The sequence below is a fragment of the Bos grunniens genome, chromosome 12, assembly GCF_055505025.1.
Source record: "Bos grunniens cultivar Pamir isolate PY7600 chromosome 12, Bosgru_T2T1.0, whole genome shotgun sequence".
NCBI lineage: Eukaryota > Metazoa > Chordata > Mammalia > Artiodactyla > Bovidae > Bos > Bos grunniens.
Genome location: NC_141176.1, coordinates 18,290,442 through 18,311,142, shown reverse-complemented (window position 1 = coordinate 18,311,142; position 20,701 = coordinate 18,290,442). Strand labels below are relative to the sequence as shown.

The following is a 20,701-nucleotide window of genomic DNA, read 5'->3' as shown; positions in this document are numbered from 1 at the left end:
TGCTGTATCAAAATTTGTTAGTAGGAGATGAATAACTGGCCAAGTTTGTCCATCTATTCAGAACTGTAAAGACTTCATTACAGGGTAGCAGCCAGTGATAAGATTCTGGGACCTAAAATGTGTGGTCTAATTAACTCAGAATAGAGGCCTCTGATGAAGGGCAGGCAATAATGCAGTAGGAGTTTGGCTAGAAGACCACTTCCTAAAAATCACTCAGAAAAATCCCTTTGAAAAGGCATGCAGACAATTCTAAAGGCTAAATTATAAATGACAGAGGAAAATGGAAAGCTCCATTAATATTCAAAGGGTGAAAATTTAAATGCCACCCAGATGCCATTTTATCTTATCACATTAATAAGATTTGTAAAATCATACTTTAGGGTAAAGAGATGGGAAATCTCATTGACTGCTTGTGAGAGTATAAATTGGTTTATCTTTTAAAAAAAAATAGAAGAATATGGATCAAAAGCCTTAACAAGTGACTCAAACAGCCATATCTTTTGCATCAATAATTGCAGTGCTAGGATATTATCCTTTAAAAACTTCAGGATAGTGGATAAGAGTATTTTCATACAAAGAAATTCATTGCAGTGCTAATTATGATAGAAGAAATTAGAAACACCTGAATGTCTAACAATGAGGATTTCAGTTATAAAAAATTTACCTGATTTTATTGCATATTTTATGGTCATTTAAAATGTTTATGAAGAATTTTTAACTCTGTAGGGAAAATGTAACATATGGTAAGTGATACAGTATTATTTTACTGTATTGAAATATGTAAACATCAGATCAGATCAGATCAGTCGCTCAGTCGTGTCCGACTCTTTGCGACCCCATGAATCGCAGCACGCCAGGCCTCCCTGTCCATCACCAACTCCCGGAGTTCACTCAGACTCACGTCCATCGAGTCAGTGATGCCATCCAGCCATCTCATCCTCTGTCGTCCCCTTCTCCTCCTGCCCCCAATCCCTCCCAGCATCAGAGTCTTTTCCAATAAGTCAACTCTTCACATGAGGTGGCCAAAGTACTGGAGTTTCAGCTTTAGCATCATTCCTTCCAAAGAAATCCCAGGGCTGATCTATGTATACATATATAATAAAAAAAGGACTGGAAAGTGTCAAAACATAAAGTGGTTATCTCTAAGTGGCAGGGTTTTAAATGATTTTCTATTTTTTTAATACTGCGCTCTGTTTTTCACAATGATCAGCATTTTCAATCAGAATATGAAGTTATTTTTAAACTTATTTTAATTAATGTACTCATTTTGCAAGCCATATAGTTTTTTTTGTGGGGGGGTGCTGTGCTAGGTCATCCACGTGGTGGGTGGACTGTTCTTTGTATGGCATGGGCTTGGTTGCCCCACAGCATGTGTGATCTTACTGCCCCCACCAAGGACTGAACCCCTGTCCCCTGCACTGGAAGGCAGATTCTTAACCGCTGGACCACCAGGGAGGGAAGTCCCAAAGTTATTTTTTTAATAAAGAGAGAAGGTTACCCTTGATCATTTTTGGTAATGGTTACATACCTGTACTCCAGTAAAATGGATCAAGACATCCAGTGGCAGTCAGCTATTCATTCAATAATATTTATTAAGCACCTACTCTTCACCAGGCTCATGATGTGTGCCGGGCATATAAGGATAGAGAAGACATCCAGACACAGGCTGGCCCTCGAGAAGCTTACAATCTGGTAGAAGGCATAGTGCAGTAGTTTGCCAGGGTTGCCAGAACAAAGGACCACAGACTGGGTGGCTTAAAAGAACGCAAGTTTTTATTACACAATTCTGGAGGCCAAGATCGAGATGTTGGAGGGTTGGTTTCTTCCAAGGTCTCCCTCCTTAGCTGATAAGATAATCATCTTCTCCCTCTGTGTTTATATCTTCCAACTGAGTGTGACTGTGTCCAAAATTCCTCTTCTTACAAGTCATATTGGATTAAGGTCCACCCTCATGACCTCATTTCAATTTAATTACCTCTTTCAAGATGCTATCTCCATTGCTTCTCGGCCTTTTGACTAAGAAAAAAAAAATGACCCTATCTCCAAATATCATCACCCTCTGAGGGATCACCTGTACTGGGTTTAGGACATCAGCGTATGAATTTAGGGGAGACAGAAGTCAGTCCATAACAAATGACAATAAAACAAGCAATTGCATCGGGAAGAAGAACTGGAAAATCTGAGACCATAGGCTAGACACTATCATCGCACTCCAAGCACTGGTCATTCCTAGGGAAAGTGTGTTTACTCTATTACAACACTTGCAGCTTTCAGTCTTCTTCTTTTTCAGTGTGTTTGTATGTTTTGGAGCTTCTTTATTTAACAGATTGATAGGAATGAAACAAATTTTCATCTAGTGAGGATGAAATACAACTGACATTTTAAATTTATCTTCTCTTCAGAGTGTCAGAAAATGAATATTTATTCTTTGATGCCTTATATTACAAAGTCATTCATTATCTTTCAGGGACCAGATTGGGTTATGAATTGATACCTGATGAATTCCCAGATGAGCATATGTCATAACTCCCAAGAAGGGCTTGACTAGTTCTAAATCTCTAAAGCTGTAAGCTTTAGAGGTCTGGGGAATAAACTCTTTCCAGTCTAATAACTTTTCTGTGACTCATTTTCAGTAATTTTCAAAATTCAGAACATTTTTTATGGTATCATATATAGAGTCTGCCTAATTCACAGTCTACTTCTCATAAACCTATGTTTCTTGTGGTCTTAAAGCCTTCATGGCATGTGGCCAGGCTAAAAGTAAATTTATTACATTCATTTTTAGTTCATTAAAAATACAGCAAATTCTTCTTCTTCTTCTAATATTTATTTATTCGGCTGTGCCAGGTCTTAGTTGTAGCACAGGGATCTTCAATCTGGGATCTTTAGGTTCTGGCATGCGAATTCTTTCTTGTGGCATGTGGGATCTGGATCCCTGGCTAGCGGAGGAACCCAGGCCCCTTGCGTCAGGAGCTCAGAGTCTTAGCCACAGGACCACCAGGGAAGTCCCAAATATATAACAGATTCTTGAGGTTGTGCAGCTCACAGCTGCAATATTATTTTTTAGATTGCATTCATGTATACACCTCATGGCTCTTCCAGTCCAAGAACAGACACAATTTCACATAATCATTTGAAAAGCAGGAGAAGGTTGGTGTAGCCAAGGGCTTAAGGGCCTGGGCTCTAGGGGCAGCGGCACCACTTCCTACCCCCAAGAGGACCATGAAGATGAAATGAGTGAGCCCTTGGAGAGCCCTTGGAGTAATATCCCGTGCCCAGTGACACGCGCAATCTGTAAGAGCTGCTATGATTAGACTTTGCAGAGCAGACTTTCCATTTGATGGGATCTCTTTCCTACACTGAGTCCAGACTTAGCCCAAGTCTGTTACTCGATTCGACTTGGACTCAAGAGTGAGTGGTCTGTGACAACTTTGAACCTTGCTGACGGTTACATTTTAATAAAGTAAGTGAAGTCGCTCAGTCATGTCCGACTCTTTGCGACCCCATGGACAGTAGCCTGCACCAAGCTCCTCCGTCCATGGGATTTTCTAGCTAAGAATACTGGAGTGGGTTGCTGTTTCCTTCTCCAGGGAATCTTCCCGACCCAGGGATCGAACCCAAGTCTCCCACATTGTAAACAGACGCTTTACCGTCTGAGCCACCACTTGACCTATTTCCAGGTCAGCCTTTGGCTAGCTGAATCCACACGACTGCAGTGATTCCCCTTTCTAGGACTACAGCATTAAAATCTGAACAACTTTGGAAGTGTACTCTTAGATGCCTTTCCAGGAATTTGCAAGTACTTCTCAGTCCCCTGAATTCCTCCAAGTCATCTGTGGATAGTCACCATGTAGGACTAACTTGCTTCCTCTGGAAATTCTTGTGCAGGTTTAGGGGGCTTAGTTGGCTCTAATCTCTGGGGCTCTGTTGTTCTTTCCAGTTTGCAATGCTCCTTTTCCTTTTCATCTGTAATATCCCTCCTTTATTTCCAAATTGGACCCCAAATGTCTGGGATCTTATTGTTTGTATTCCTCTGCCTGATCCCTGATTAATACTTACATATCTTTTACATTATGTTATGTTGCCCTTCTGAATCACTGCTTTAAAAATGTGTTTCTTTCTTATTTGTGCCTTTTGTCTCTCTGTTAGATTGTAGAATCCTTAACAATAAAGTGCATATCCTTCAATTCTTTTGTGGTTTATCCTGTCAAACACAGTAAGTAACACTTACTGCCTACTATGGCCATTTTATCACTTTTTCCTCCTAATCACAGTTTTCTCTTCTCCACTTTGTAACCTAGCCTTTATAGCTGGTCTTCTTATAGTTAACATATAGCATTTAAATGGCCCTTCCTGGTGGCTCGGCAGTGAAGAATCTGCCTGCAATGCAGGAAATGTGGCAGGAGCCATGGGTTTGGTCCCGGGGCTGGAAAGGTCGCTGGAGGAGGAAATAGCAACCCACTCCAGTATTCTTGCCTGGGAAATCCCACAGACAGAGGAGCTTGGTACAGTCCACGGGGTAGCAAAAAGTCAGACATGTCTAAAGGGTTTTCTATCCTCTTGTATTTTTATATTATCAAGTACCTTCTTTTTTAAAACAAACTTATTATTTTCGGCTGCACATGGGTTTTCTTTAGTTGCTGCGAGCAGGGGCTACTGTTCATTTTGGTGCGTGGGCTTCTCACTGAGATGGCTTCTCTTGTGCAGAGCATGGGCTTCAGTAGTTGGGGCACTCAGGCTCTAGAGCTTGAGCTTAGTAGCTGTGGGGCACAGGCTTAGTTGCCTAGTAGCATGTAGGATCTTCCCCGACCAGGGATCGAACCCATGTCTCCTGCATTGGCAGGCAGACTCTTAACCACTGGACCACCAGGGAAACCCTCAAGTATCTTCTGAGACCTTTTTAAAAATAATAATAATTGTATTAATTATTTGTTTTTGGCTGTGCTGGGTTTTGTTGCTGCCTGCAGGCCTTCTCTAGTTGTGGCAGTGGGGGCGACTCTCTAGCTCCGGCTTCTCATTGCAGTGGAGCAGGGGCTCTGGGGCGGGCAGGCTTCAGTAGTTGTGGCTCCTCGGGTCTAGAGCACAGGCTCAGTAGTTGTGGTGCCTGGGCTTAGTCTCTCTGTGGCACGTGGGATCCTCCCCGATCAGGGATTGAACCCGGATCTCCTGCATTGGCAGGCTGATTCTTCACCACTGAGCCACCAGGAAAGACCCTGAGAACTTGTTTTCTCTTTCTCTGTTGCCCAATTTATGTACACATTATACCAGTGAAATTAAAGAGTCTAAATGTTTCTCAAAATATACAAAGGAAAAAATAAGCAAAATGTCCCATTCTGGGTAGAAGTGAGCCCTTCTTCTTTGTGGTCCTGACAGTATTCTTTATCACACTTTTTTGTGTAACAAACAATTTTTATCTTTTCCATTTCTCATTATCATTTATTGACTATTTAGGATTCGACTAAATTCTCCAAAAGCCATGGGTAATTCACCTGTTAGCTTTGGACCTAGGTTTGGGAATTGGGACAGAGGGGTTTTAATTCAGGTAGATTTGATTTATCCATAATTACATTTTTTATTTTTTAAAAAAATTGGGAAAATGTACATAACATACAATTTACCATTTTAGCCATTTTAAAGTGTGTGGATCAGTGGCATTAAATACATCCACACTGTTGTGCAACCATTAGCACTATTCATCTCCAGAATTCTCCTCATCTTCCAGAACTGAAACTCTGCACCTATTAAACAATAGCGCCTCATTCGCTTCTCATGCCAGCACCTGGCAACCACCACCCTACTTTCATTCTCTGTGAGTTTGAGGTGGCCCATTGTATTACGAGGATTCCTGCGGTATTTGTCTTTTTGTGTCTGAGTTATCTCACTTAGCATAATCTCTTCAAGGTTCGTCCATGCTGTAGCGTATGTCAGAAGTTCATTCCTTCTTAAGGTGGAACGCAGTTTTTTTTTTTATTTTAATGGTTGCAAAACATTCCCTTTCTGTTGTGTGCCTTAAGGTGTTTCCTCTTTTTTAGCGATTCTAGTTAACGAAAATCAAGCTCTGCCTTTAAATGTACCTATGTTTTTTGAGGCCTGAAAAAACTGGGAAGTGGAAGAAAACTATTGACAAGTCTAGTATTCAGGAAATCTCATTAAAAATATGTCTTCATGCTTTCAGCGGAAACACACATATTTTAAGTTGCATTTAAGAATTTTTTTAGAAGCAGAGGAAGCCAGTTGTTCAAATGTGTGGCTTTGTTGTTTGCTTCAGCAGTGATTACCACAGCATCTTGGTCAATGTATTTACTGACAACAGAAGGAAAGAAATGTGCAATTCCTTGATAATATTGAGAATGAGTTGGCAAGTGATTTCTGAGCTCCAGGATGGGTTGAAAGGTGAAAGGGAAGATGTTTGAACCTGCCAAGACTTGAGTTAAAGCCTTTAAAACTGTTTCTTTTCCAATAATTGCTAAGATTATTAAATCGCAAAACTGGGTAAGGAAGCTTCTGGCCTGTACTTTATTTCAGACAGCAAGCTACTAAAACAGTGAGAAAAACAGAGAGACATCAAGGACTTAGAAGGCAAAATTACATATAACAATCCTGATAATTTAAAATATATTTTAAAAATATGAATGGAGGCTCTGATCACAAGCCTGGAACTACACCAGGTACGGATGTTCTCTTTTTCTTACAAGAAAGGAAACTTTACATTGCATTTGATTACCCCAGGAGGAAGAAACATTTTTGTATTCATTATTTATACCCTGTCTACTACAAAAATTATTTCAGGCAATTGAGAAAAAATTAAAGAATGTGATTTAAGAAATCTGAATATAAATTCTGTCTTCTGCTTCTTATCTTTCCTTGTTCAACCGTTGACCTTTTCTTTGAAAAGGTTAACAGAAATCTTAACAAAAAAACAAACTCCAATGACGGGAAACAGTCTAGCGGCCTCTCAAATGTGTGGCTGTGTCTCGTCTACCTAGGGTTGGTGAGTTCAGCCCTCTCTTGTATTAGGTTTTTCTTGGCCCATAAATAGAGTAACCATATGTTCTAGATTTTCTGGTACAGCCCCAATTAAAAATATTCTTTCCTGTTGTCAGACCATGTGTCGAACCATGTGTCCTGATATTTTTATGGAAAATGTGGTCAGCTTCCTCAGAGTTTTCAGTGTTTCTCTAATGGGCCTTTCCTTGCCTGGTGTCCGGAGGCCTCTGCGCCTGGTATGGGCTGTACATCCATCCTACTCAGTCTGTGAGAATCAGCTGATGTCTTTGCATCTTGCAAGACCCCAAACTGCCTTTTCCTACCATGTGCAGAGACCTCCCATCTCATTTATTGTTACTTATTGTTACATTCTACCTAATATTTCATTGCACCATGGTCTTATGCTTTTCTCATTGTTTTATTTGGGTTAGTTCATCTCTTCAGCTAAATTATACCGTCTGGAGGAAAGGCCAAGGCACAAGAATTTCTTGCACAACCTCCACAGTGCCTCATTCGATGCTGGGCATGCAGTAGCTCCTGTGAAAGAAAGAAAGGGAGGGATGGAGGTAGGAATTATGGGAAGAAAGAAGAAAGGAAAAAAGGAAGGGAAGGAGGGAGGGAGGGGAAAAAAAAGATTCATTGAATGTTTTTGTCATTCAAGGCAAAAAATTTGAGTGCTTTTTTGAAAAAATCTTTACCTGAACCCTGTCATGAAGCCATACATACATACATTAGGCCATTGGTCTATATCCTTGTCAGAATTCAAATATAGATTTTTAGCATCTGATTTCTATTCCAAGGCATTGATAATAAATATATACATACATATGTAGAGGAGGAGGGGTATAGAAACCCGGATTTGATGTGCAGAGTGCAAACGATAAACTTCATGGCCTCGTTAGGCTTCTCTTCCTTCTGTCTCTTTGATCTGGGTGTCCTCCCAAGCCTCGGTGCTCTACTCTCTAAGCATTTGCTCCATGGGAGTTGCTTACAAGGTAGATGCTATCAAGGTGATAATATTAATATCAAATCAACATTTCTTGAAGGAGCTTTTCCCTGAGCTCCAACCTGTGATGCACAAGCAGGTTGAGGATGCAAGATGTGAGATTATGGGACTGGAGTGAGGGAGAGGGAAATTTGGGGAGACTTGGGCAGCCTCAGGAATCAGGGAGCCTTTTCAAAATATTTGCAGTATTTGAGATTGAGTAGGTCTGTGCTGGAGCTTAGGCATGTGTATGTTGAAGGACTCCTGTGAGTCTAATTTCAGGGAACCTCAGTCCCAAACCTCTTAATACCAATTTCATTTTCTTTTTTTCTGGCCGTGCTACACAGATTGTAAGATCTTAGTTCCCCATCCAGAGACTGAACCTGAGACCTAGTCAGTAAAAGCACAGACTGAACCACTGGACTGCCAGGGAATTCCCACTTAGTAAGAATTTTTTATGGCACATCTTTTAAGGCCTTGCATTGGCATGCCTTTATTACACCACCTTCTCTTTCCAATTTCCTCATTCCTTTCAGTATTAACATTCTTTTTTCCAAGTAAGTAAAATGCCTCAGAGAATTTAATTTGCCATATTTATGCATTTAATGCATTCAATTAATAAGGGTTATTTAAGTATTTGGGGAAGCACTCATAAGGTTATAAATTTGCTCTGCAGGCTTTTTGAAATGTTTATAATAAAAATTGGCTCTATTAAATTTATAAATGCAGTTTAAAATGTTTAAGGGGATTTAATTATCCAAGCTTGTACTGATTATTTAACCTAATTTAGTTTCTTAGTGTGAGCAAACCAAATATCAATCAAAGAAAAGTGAGAGAATAATTTTAATTTGCATAACAAGATCACTAATTTAAACTCAAGGAAAACTAAAATTTTAATTTTGTAACTAAAAAATAGAGTATCAGTTTGATATCCTAGTCAGTGTAAATAGTTTTGTTCTACTCCTAACGTTTCTTTCCTGTCCAAGACAAAACAAAAAAAAGCTACCAAATAAACATCTGACAATATTAAAAGAGAGGCCCTAAATATGTTTAAAGTAAATGAAGCCTTATTCCCCACAGTCTCTTTGCTCCTTAGGGTCCTGAAATTGGAATATAAATGATCCACATCAGCCTTCTTTAATCTAAGGAAGGGAATTATTAGCACTTTAAAAAACTTCTGTTAAATGCCACATTCCTTCAACCATTAGGCATGTAATACGCAATATGTGTTACAAAATGAAATTTGCTCACTTGGTTTGTGAATGATCTATGTTAATCCTTGGGGCTTAATCCAAGCCTATTACTAAATAAATTACAAAAGCTCTTCTACAGCTGGAAAGAAATCTCAGACCTGGAACCTTCTTCTCTTCTCCCCTTGCCTGCCTTAGTTTCTCTTCTTGGGGGCAATTCAAGTAAAACAAAGAATTGTGATGTCAGCAGATTCGAACACAGACACAAAACCTAACGTTTTTGATGTTGGGAAAGCTGAAACTGTACACTGCTCTTTTTTCACTAGGGAGTGGGCACATCCGCTCGTGTAAAACTGCAGCTGTAGCCAGGGCCCCGCGCAGGCGCACCGCATTAGATTAAGTGCCTGGCTGGACTCCAGAGCATCTTTCTAGGCTTGCTCATCTTTCCTGCGCTTGCTCTTCACACACCGTAGTGACTGCGCTTTAGCAGACAACCTACACCATGGCCCAGCATGAAAATCTCACACTACAGGTGTCTGCACAGTTATATTCCCTGGAGGCTTCTGGCCATTCATATTTTTGTTAAGGAAAAAAAAAAAATTTCTGCCACTCTTTGTGGATTAGTTTAATTGAAGAGTGCCTTGTGATGGTTTGTGATGGGCTTCTCTGATGGCTCAAAAACTGAACAATCTGCCTGCAATGCAGGAGGCCCTGGTTCCATCCCTGGTTCCATTCTGACCCCAACCTGGGTCGGGAAGATCCCCTGGAGAAGGAAATGGCAACCCACTCCAGCATTCTTGCCTGGAAAATTTCATGGACAGAGGAGCCGGGTGGGCTCCAAGTGGGTGGGGTGGCAAAGAGTTGGACATGATTGAGTGACTAACACTTGTGATTGCAGGCCAACTGCAAAATACAAAATAAACAAAAATTACCATATGTAAGTATTTATCTCTGTGAATCATTGTATGAGGATTTTCTTGCTACATAAAACCAAAATAAAATTCAGAAATGAATTGGACAGTTGAGTGCTAAACCTAATATAAGATGTAACTATCTTCTCATCCCAGAGTTAAAATTTTCGGCTTTATTTAATCAACTTCCTTTATCTTTGCTTTGACATTATTATAAACATATTATATGTTCAAAGCCATAAAATATTCTCCTAATAAAAGAACCACTTTTTAATTTTTATTTTTGCTTTATGTGTTGGAATTTCACATACGATTTCATATTTAGAAGGGATTTCCTGCTAAGGAAAGTTTGAAAAGTCACTGGTTTACCTTGGGCTAACAGCTCCCTAGTTTTCCTCTGGGAGTTCAGCCCTTTCAGTCTTGTGTAACATACCACCAGCAACAGCACATGCATTTCCTAAAGATTTCCTGGTATTTCTTGCCTCTTCAAAAATTTATAAAGGCTCCTATTTGAACTACTAAACTAAGTTCAACATTTTCTGCCTGGCTTTCCAGGTAGAAATAATCTGACCTTACTTCAGTTATCCAAGTATGTTTTTTTTCAGTCACACACATGAGAGAGGTAACCGGGGAGCCCCACCCCCACTTCCTTACCTCCTGCCCTTGACAGATCTTGCTAATTCCCCTGCGCTGAGCCACCATCAGTCTATTAGAGTTGACATGTGAAACGGAAGCCCATTTGCCATCAGTTCTTTTCTATACCCTGGTGTGCTCCGCATCTTGGTTCATCATGTCCTTAAGTCTGAGAGTTTTTCCCCTCTCTTTTCTTCATCCTGGGCTTCCCTTGTAGCTCAGCTGGTAAAGAATCTGCCTGTAATGCAGGTGACCTGGGTTTGATCCCTGGGTTGGGAAGATCCCCTGGAGAAGGGAAAGGCTACCCACTCCAGTATTCTGGCCTGGAGAATTCCATGGACTGTATAGTCTATGGGGTTACAAAGAGTCGGACACGACTGAGCGACTTTCACTTTCCCTCATCCTAATTCCTCCTTAACCTTCACAGTCCACACTAGACTCTACATTAACTCCCTGAGTTCATGGTGATCTCTTCTTCCCTCAGGTTTAGAACTTAACTTTGCCTAACAGCTTTCATTGTTCTATGATCTTCCCACCAGCATAACAAACTTTTGTGTTTCTTCACAAGCTTTGGATAATTAATTGCAGGGAAAGCTTTTAGAACGATGGAAAGAGTTCTGAACTGCAATGATAATGACCTGAATTCAGCTGTAATCCTATCTGTAACTTACTGATTCTGCAGTTTTAACCAGATCACTTAAATTCATATAGCCTCATTGTGCCCTTTGTAAAACAGGGATAATAATATCAGTTGTATTTTAGAAGAGGATGGAATGGTCTGCTGCTTGTTTTGGCTAGGTAGCTGACTGGGGTCACCATGGATGTAGAGATGATTATCAAGTCCTTTGGGTTCAGAAACCTGATCTTATTAACCTACCCAGAGTTGACAGATTGTAAGAATCTGACTCTGGAGATTCTCGTGGCTTGTCTTGTCTATGTTTTTTCCCTAGGTGAACTTTCTAATCCCAAGGTTTTAGATGCTTTTTATATACCACTGACCCTCAAATGTCCAGAAAACTGGGTCTCTCTACTAAGACTCCTTACCATACATTAAAATTGTCACGTGACACTTACTTCCCCTGGGAAATTTCACGTCCTTTTCAAACTTAACATACTCAAACCAAACTCTTCTTCACTCCCTAACATCTATGTTCTGACCCAGAGCCACATCTAATCTTTGCTCATTTTAGTGAATGGATGGCAACTCTTCAAGCTTCCCTTGTGGTTTAGATGGTAAAGAATCTGCCTGCAATGCTGGAGACCTGTGTTTGATCCCTGGGTTGGGAAGATCCCCTGGAGAAGGGAATGGCAACCCACTCCAGTATCCTTGCCTGGAGAATTCCATGGACAGGGAAGCCTGGCAGCCTACAGTCCATGGGGTCACAAAGAGTTGGACGTGACTGAGCGACTAACACACTATAACTCTTCAACCCGATTACTCAAGCCAGAATTCTTCAGGTTCTTCCCCTACATCCACTCTATCTCCAAGCCCTTGTAACCCTGTCTCCTAAATATATTGTACTTCTGTCTCTTTCTGTCTGCTGCCAATATTCTCATCCATGTGAGTATTGTCTCTTGACTGAGTGATTGCACATTTCTCCTACCTGGTTTCTCCGTTTCCACTTTCAGGCCCACTCCAATCCATTCTTTACATAGCAACCAAAAGGGTCATTTGAAAGGACAAATGTCACCATGTCTAACATTATCTTTGTATTTTGTACTCAAATCCAAGCTGCCCCTGAGTGGCCTCCAAGGCCCTTGTGATCTGGCTCCTGCCTACCTCTCCAGACATATGGCCCTTCTCTTCCTTGATACTTCCAATCTGTATTGGCCTTTCAGAGTCCCGAACACACCAAACCCTTTACTTCCTTCGGCCTGATAGCTTACCCTCATTCCATTGTCTGGTTAATTCCTAGGTTCACTTAAAGTGTCGGAATTAAGCCTTAATTATCTAGTCTAAGATAGCACTTAGCACAAGATGCAGTTATGTATTGTTTATGTGATTTCCTTCCTGTCTTTTCTGGACTGTAACAAGGAGGCAGGAGCTACCTACCGCTAACACCACTGTATGGGGCCTGCCCTACTCTAGCAGCTCAGTAAGTACTCAACGGCTGAGAAACAATGCATACATTTATTCCTTAAAGTGATTAATATCCAGTTTATTCTTTTTCCTGGTTCCTGCAAAACTGGTCAAAGGCAAAATATTTGCTTGATGAGTGTGGACTATTAGGACGAAAATATTTGCAAAGTAGGAGAAGAAATTTATTCCATGAGTTTTACCTCCCTTGCCTCACACAAGTATCTCTCTTAATTGGATTGTGCTGGATAGATATCACCTATTTCTTCCTTCCCACTTCAATTCCTCTGCTCGGCTAATAGGTCCTTGTGATTACAAGCAATTGTGTTGCTTCAGACAGTCAGATTACAATATGTACTATTGACTGGGTAATAGAATTACTGTACTACTAATAACAGTCATTACAGCCACAAACATTTATATCATACTTTACAATTTTCTAAGTGCTCCTAATGTTCATTATCTCATTTAATCTGGACCTGAAGATGCTCCCTTGATTCATTTGGATGGTTCCCAAAGCTTTATCTGTAGCAGCTGAAGGAAGGACTACTCAAGTTGAGGGCTGAATTTATGTTTTTTTATGTTGACTTTTGATAGTTCCACTTCAAGACAATGATGTTTTCCTCAGCACATCCTCAAACTCTGGAGACTCTTACTGTATATATACCTTAATTTACTGACTATAATTTTTCCTAGGATTGCTGGGGCAGGCAAAAGAGATAATAATAATACCTAATATTTGTTGAGTGCTTACTGTGTGCCAGACAATGTCCTAAGTGATTTACACATACTAATTTATTTAGTCCCCATAACTGACCCAAGTTATGAGGAGCAGATAGCATTGCTGTATCCACTTAGAAAGATGCAAAAAGTCTAAATAATTTGTCTCCTTGCTAGTAAGTAGGGAAGTTGGGGTATGAACCCAGCAGACAGATCCCAGAGTCCATATTGTTAAGCAGCATATATGTGAATGTTTATTCTTTAAGACATTTCTTCTTTAATGACATTATTCTCTAATATATTTAATTTACTTAAAATATTAATATTAATAACATATAACATGTAAAATACAATACTTAATATAAATGAATGGAATTTAATATATTTATCAAAATTTTAAGGAGAGCTTACTGCTTCCCTAGTGGCTTAGACAGTAAAGAATCTGCCTATAATGCAGGAGACCCAGGTTCCATCCCTGGGTCAGGAAGATCCCCTGGAGAAGGGAATGGCAACCCACTCCAGTATTGTTGCCTGGAGAATTCCATGGACAGAGATCCTGGTGGGTGGGCTACAATCTATGGGGTTGCAATGAGTCAGACATGACTGAGCAGCTAACATTTTAACATTACTGTGTGCCAAGCATTAAGCTTAGTGCAGGGGTGTAGCTTACTTTCTAGTAGGAAAGATGGACTTGAATAACTAATTATGAGCGTGATATGTGCTGTGAAAGCGAAGGAACATTGTGCTATGGGAGAACAGGACAGAGAAGCTGGTCTAATTGGGCTCAGGGAGAGCCCCCTTGAGAAAGGGACAGTTTAGCTGAGGCCTGAAGGACACACACACAGAGGCTAAACAAAGGGGAAGTGAGGGCCATCAGCAGCCGGGCACACCCTTCCCCGAATGCTTGAGGAGCTAAAGGAAGTCAGTACAGCTGGAGTTTTGAGAGCGGAGAGGGAAATGAAGTGAGGTGATGATGGAGAACAAACCGGTTTCTATAAGAGAGGGCCTCGGGTGCCAAAATAAGGATTTGATATTTTGGCAACTGTTGAAAAGATTTGAAGTGCAGGGTTTTTAAGATTGTTTCAGCTGCAGTGAGGAGAAGGGGAAATCAACGGGAGATTGTTGTAGTCTTCCAGGGGAGAGGGGCTGAATGGGATGGGTAACAGGGATATTAGGAAGTGGATGGCGTCAAAATGTGGCCAGGAAGTGCAATGAATAGAGATCTCGGTGACTGGATGGATGTGGAGGATGAGAGAGAAGGAGGAGTCAAGGTTTCTGGCTTGAACAAGATTTTGATCATGGAAATAGACATGGATAATAGGAACAGGACAGATTTGGGTGAGGGGACTGATGGCTTAAAGAATGAAATTTCAGGGGTGCTCAAATGGAGGCAGTCGTGCCTGGCAGGCAGTTGGACTGTAGATGTCTAAAGGTGAGAAAGAAGTAATGGGCTTAGAATTTAATCCTAAGATGGACATTTTGCGCATTTACCATTTCAAAAACTAGAATGGGCCTTTAGAAGTTTGTATATTAAAAATAGTGTTTTCATGGTGAATTATAACTGATGGTGTCAAAGCCGAGGATGTTTTGTAAAATAAGAATAATCTGTGAAACCATAACTACTTTGTATTTCATGGTGTTTTGAGGAATTAGAGGAGGAAAGCCTTTAACACACTCTTTTTACAAGAAAGATTGTATTTAGTGAAAGTAAAATTCAGTACTAGCACTAAGTTTTGGCACAAATGCCAAACTGGTGAAGTTCAACTTAATGAGGCTTGACCATAATTGTTAAGAGGCTTGAAGCGTTTGTTCTTTTTAAGTAAGTCCAAATCATTCCTTCCTCCATTTCTACCTCCAACACAATTTTTCCTACACCATTAACTTGATTAGCAATCTCTGTCTCCACATTACAAAAGTATGCTTTGTCAACCTTGGATAGAATAATGTGTCTTTAAATGATAGGAACTTAACAGGATTTTAATGTGGCGTATTTCCTACCCCTGGATGTAAAATGCTGTCTTTTCACGTAGTTGTGGCAGTGTTCCACTTACCATCACCCCAATCCTTGGCCCTCTAGATGTAGATGAGTTAAAGGAAGAGTACACTTAGTTTAGAAGAAGAAAAGGACTCATGGACATCCTTTTCTCAAATTCTACATCATTTACCATCCGTGAGGTGTTTTTTGGCCAATATATTATCTTCCATTGTGAATTTAATATTCATTACTGCAAGGAGATCCAACCAGTCCATCCTAAAGGAGGTCAGTCTTGAGTGTTCATTGGAAGGACTGATGTTGAAGCTGAAACTCCAATAATTTGGCCACCTGATGCCAAGAACTGACTCATTTGAAAAGACCCTGATGCTGGGAAAGATTGAGGGCAGGAGGAGAAGGGGACGACAGAGGATGAGATTGTTGGATGGCATCACTGACTCAATGGAGATGAGTTTGAGTAAACTCCGGGAGTTGGTGATGGACAGGGAGGCCTGGTGTGCTGTGGTCCATGGAGTCACAAAGAGTCAGACATGACTGAGCAACTGAACTGAACTGAACTGTGTATTTAACCTTCAGCAACCAGAGTTGCTCCCTATAATCCTTGGTTCTAGCATCTTTCCTGGCTTCCCTCTCCTTTTCTACTAGAGCTTTCTGGATCTTTCAACTAAGGCTCTCCAGATCTCACATAGACTACTTCTTAGTACAATCAATGCTCAAGAAGACTCAAAAAATACTTTTCTTTTTATTGTGGTAAAATATACATAACATAAAACTTGCTATCTTAACTATTCTTGAGTGTAAATTCAGTGATGTTAAATATATTTATAATGTTGCACAATCATCACCACCATCCATATCACAAGGAAACTTTTAGAAAGTAATCTTTGCCTTCTAACTTGCTCTATGAGGCGAGCATTACCCAAACACCCAAACCAGAAAAAGACATTTCAAAAAAGAAAACTACAGAAAAAAAGAAATAAAAAATAACAAAGAACTGGAAAAAGACAAAAAATAACAAAAAAAGCAAACTACAGACCAGTATCTTTCCTGGATACAGATGTAGAAATCCTCAACAAAATATTAGCAGATCAAATCTAACAATGTATAAAAAGAACTATGTACCACAACTGAATTGTATTTTTTCCAGATATGCAAGGCTGATTCACTATTTAAAAAATCAGTCAATGTAATCCACCACATCAACAGGCTAAAGAATAAAAATCAGATGATCGTATCAATTGATGCAGAAAAAAGCATTTAACAAAATCCAACACTCATTCAAGATGAAAATTCTTAACAAATTAGGAATAGAGAGGAACTTCCTCAACTTGATTTTAAAAAATCTACAAAAAAACCTACAAATAACATCCACTTGGGAATCCCCTGGTGGTCCAGTGGTTAGGGAACTAAGATCCTGCTAACTGCATGGATAAATAAATAAATAACATTCCACTTAATTGTGAGAAACTATATACTTACCTTTAAGGTTGGAAAAAGGCAAGAAGTCCTCTGTCATCACTGCTATTCAATAACGTACTGAAGGGCCTAGCTAGTGCGATCAGACAAGAAAAGGAAATAAAAGGTAAACAGGTTGAAAAGGAACTAAAACAAACCTTAACTAAGAAACAAAGATAAGCACCTCGAGTCCGTTTTAGAATTGGTAGACTTTCTTTACTGCATATGTGTTTTCTATTTCAGAGATTTCTACACTTATCTTTATTGTAGCCTTCCATTTCCTTTGGGTTTAATTTGCTGTTCTTTTTCTAGCTCCTTAAGATGGAAGCTTAGATCATGTGGATTTTCAGTCTTTCTTCTCAGATATATACATTTAAAGCTATAAATTTCCCTGTAAGCCTTGCATCAAAAATGTTTTAATATGTCATATTTTCATTATCATTTATCTTAAAATATTTTCTAATTTCATTGCAGTTTTTTCTTAGACTTACAAATCTATTTAAAAATGTATCCCTTAATTTCCAAACATTTGGAGATTTTCTAGTCTTCTTCCTGTTATTGGTTTCTAGTTTGATTCCTTTGTAGTTGGAGAACATAGTTTGTATGATTTCAGTCCTTTGAAAATTTTTGAGACTTGCTTTATGGCCCAGGCTTTCCTCATAGCTCAGTTGGTAAAGAATCTGCTGCAGTGTAGGAGACCCTGGTTCTATTCCTGGGTCAGGAAGATCCCCTGGAGCAGGGATAGGCTACCCATTCCAGTATTCTTGGGCTTCTCTTGTGGCTCAGCTGGTACAGAATCTGCCTGCAATGCGGGAGACCTGGGTTCAATCCCTGGGTGGGGAAGATTCCCCTGGAGTAGGGAAAGACTACCCACTCCAGTATTATGGCCTGGAGAATTCCATGGACTGTATGGTCCATGGGGTCACGAAGAGTCAGATACTACTGAGCGATTTTCACTTTCACCTTACGGCCTAACATATGGCCCATTTTGATAAATATTCATATACTTTTGAAAACAACAGTATAACGTCATTGTTCATTGTAAATTCTATGTATGTCAATTAGGTTAATTTGATTACTTGTGTTATTCAAGTCTTTTCCCTTTTTCTGCATCTTTTTTGAGGCTTCCCTGGTGGCTCAGAGATTAAAGCATCTGCCTCCAATGCGGGAGACCTGGGTTTGATCCCTGGATGGGGAAGATCCCCTAGAGAAGGAAATGGTAACCCCTCCAGTATTCTTGCCTGGAGAATCCCATGGATGGAGGAGCCTGGTAGGCTACAGTCCATGGGGTCACAAAGGGTCAGACACAACTGAGCGACTTCACTTTCACTTCTTTTTTTTTTTCAAGAGGATATTAAATCTTTTATTGATTACACATGATAATGGATGGTAACAAGCTTCATTCCCATCTATAACTTTATCTGGTACCATAATTCAATTTAGATATATTGCATAGGATGTGCCAACAATCATTAATAACCAAAAAAAATAAAAAAAAACTCCATGACTTTGCATGGGTGACCCTTTTAATGGTGAACTCCAGGTCACAACACAGTAACTGTCAGTTCAACTACACCAAGATTCTGAAGACAACAGCTTCTCCACCAAGCAGGTTGTAAATAAATTTCAAATGGAACCTGGCATCACCCTGAAGGAATTCTAACTTCACACTGTTGGGGTAGTTTACCAAAATGGCTTCAGAGTAGACTAACTTTACACAGCACATTAAAAAAAAAAAAAGACATTTATTCAGCGTCATGATCAGACTATTACATTTAGCAATCAACAGCATGGGTGCAAAAAAAAAAATCTACATTAAAACCCTTTGTTGGAATGCTTTACACTTTCCACAGAACAGAAACTAAAATAACCTGTTATACAATTAGTCACAAGTACAGTCCTGGAGTTTTTTGCCCATACACATGAGTATTGTCTAAAACATGTCTTCTTTATAGCAGCTAGGCCCCGCCACCACTGTGCTTGGCTGAGTTCACAAATCTGTTGTAACCTGTAGCTTCCCTGTCACTTCTCTGGCTCTCCTCTCCTGCTAAGCTTTGTTTCCTGGCAGTAATTAAAACCTTCTGCCACTGCCATAGCTACTGCTGCTGCTGGAGCCACCATAGCCTCCTTGGTTTCGTGGTTTGGCAAAGTATTGGCCTCCACCACCATAGGGGCCAGAACTTCTGCCTCCAAAGTTTCCTCCTTTCATGGGTCCAAAATTTGAAGATTGATTGTTGTAATTGCCAAAATCATTGTAGCTTCTGCCACCTCCAAAATTGCTTCCGTCATTACCAAATCCATTATATCCATCCCCACTGCCACCATATCCGCCACCACCACAGCTGCCACCAAAGCCACCTCGACCACTGAAGTTTCCTCCACGACCAAAGTTGTCATTCCCACCAAAACCACCTCCACGACCGCCACCAAAGTTTCCAGAACCACTTCGACCTCTCTGGCTGGATGAAGCACTAGCCATCTCTTGCTTAGACAGGGCTTTTCTCACTTCACAGTTGTGGCCATTCACAGTGTGGTATTTCTGAACGACAGCCTTGTCTATGGAGTCATGGTCATCAAAGGTTACAAAAGCAAAGCCTCTCTTTTTGCCACTGCCTCAGTCAGTCATGATTTCAATTACTTCAATTTTCCCGTACTGTTCAAAATAATCTCTCAGGTGATGTTCTTCAGTGTCTTCTTTAATGCCACCAACAAAAATCTTTTTCACAGTTAAGTGGGCACCAGGTCTTTGAGAATCTTCTCCTGAGACGGCCCTCTTTGGTTCCACAACTCTTCCGTCCACCTTGTGTGTCCTTGCATTCATGGCCGCATCCACCTCCTCCACCGTGGCGTATGTGACAAGCCCGAAGCCTCTGGAGCGCTTGGTGTTTGGATCCCTCATTACCACACAGTCTGTGAGCGTTCCCCATTGCTCAGAATGGCTCCTCAGACTCTCATCGGTTGTTTCAAAGCTCAATCCTCCGATGAAGAGCTTTCGCAGCTGTTCGGGCTCTTTGGGAGACTCTGATTTAGACATGATGGCAGTGGAGGCGGGGAAGACTTCAACGATGCTTTCTCGGAGGCGTCCACAGGCAGAAAGCCACTTTCACTTCTATCAGCTAATGAAAGAAGTGCTAAAATCTCCAATAATGATTGTGGATTTATCCATTTCTTCTTTTAGTTGTCAACTTTGCTTAATATATAATGAAATTTTGCTATATTTTTTATAAATTACTTATACATTCTTTAGTGTGTTACAAACTTGCGACTATTTTATTTGATCATTAATTGACACTTTTATCATTATGAAATGTCTCTTTTAATCTCTAGAAATATTTCTTCCCCTAAAACCTGTATTGTCTGATATTAATATAGCTACACTAATTTTCTTTTGGTTAGTGTTTCAGTTCAGTTCAGTTCAGTCGCTCAGTCGTGTCCAACTCTTCAACCCCATGCATCGCAGCACGCCAGGCCTCCTTGTCCATCACCAACTCCCAGAGTTCACTCAGACTCACATCCATCGAGTCAGTGATGCCATCCAGCCATCTCATCCTCTGTCGTCCCCTTCTCCTCCTGCCCCCAATCCCTCCCAGCATCAGAGTCTTTTCCAATGAGTCAACTCTTCGCATGAGGTGGCCAAAGTACTGGAGTTTCAGCTTTAGCATCATTCCTTCCAAAGAAATCCCGGGGCTGATCTCCTTCAGAATGGACTGGTTGGATCTCCTTGCAGTCCAAGGGACTCTCAAGAGTCTT

The 20,701-nt window shown here is 40.4% G+C and overlaps 1 pseudogene across 1 annotated transcript; it reads right to left on the bottom strand.

Moving 5' to 3' along the window:
* Positions 1–18,695: 18,695 nt before the first annotated feature.
* On the bottom strand, positions 18,696–20,046 carry LOC147361443 (heterogeneous nuclear ribonucleoprotein A1-like; annotated as a pseudogene). Its single transcript, XR_015137917.1, has one exon. The product of XR_015137917.1 is annotated as a heterogeneous nuclear ribonucleoprotein A1-like (transcript).
* Positions 20,047–20,701: the final 655 nt, after the last annotated feature.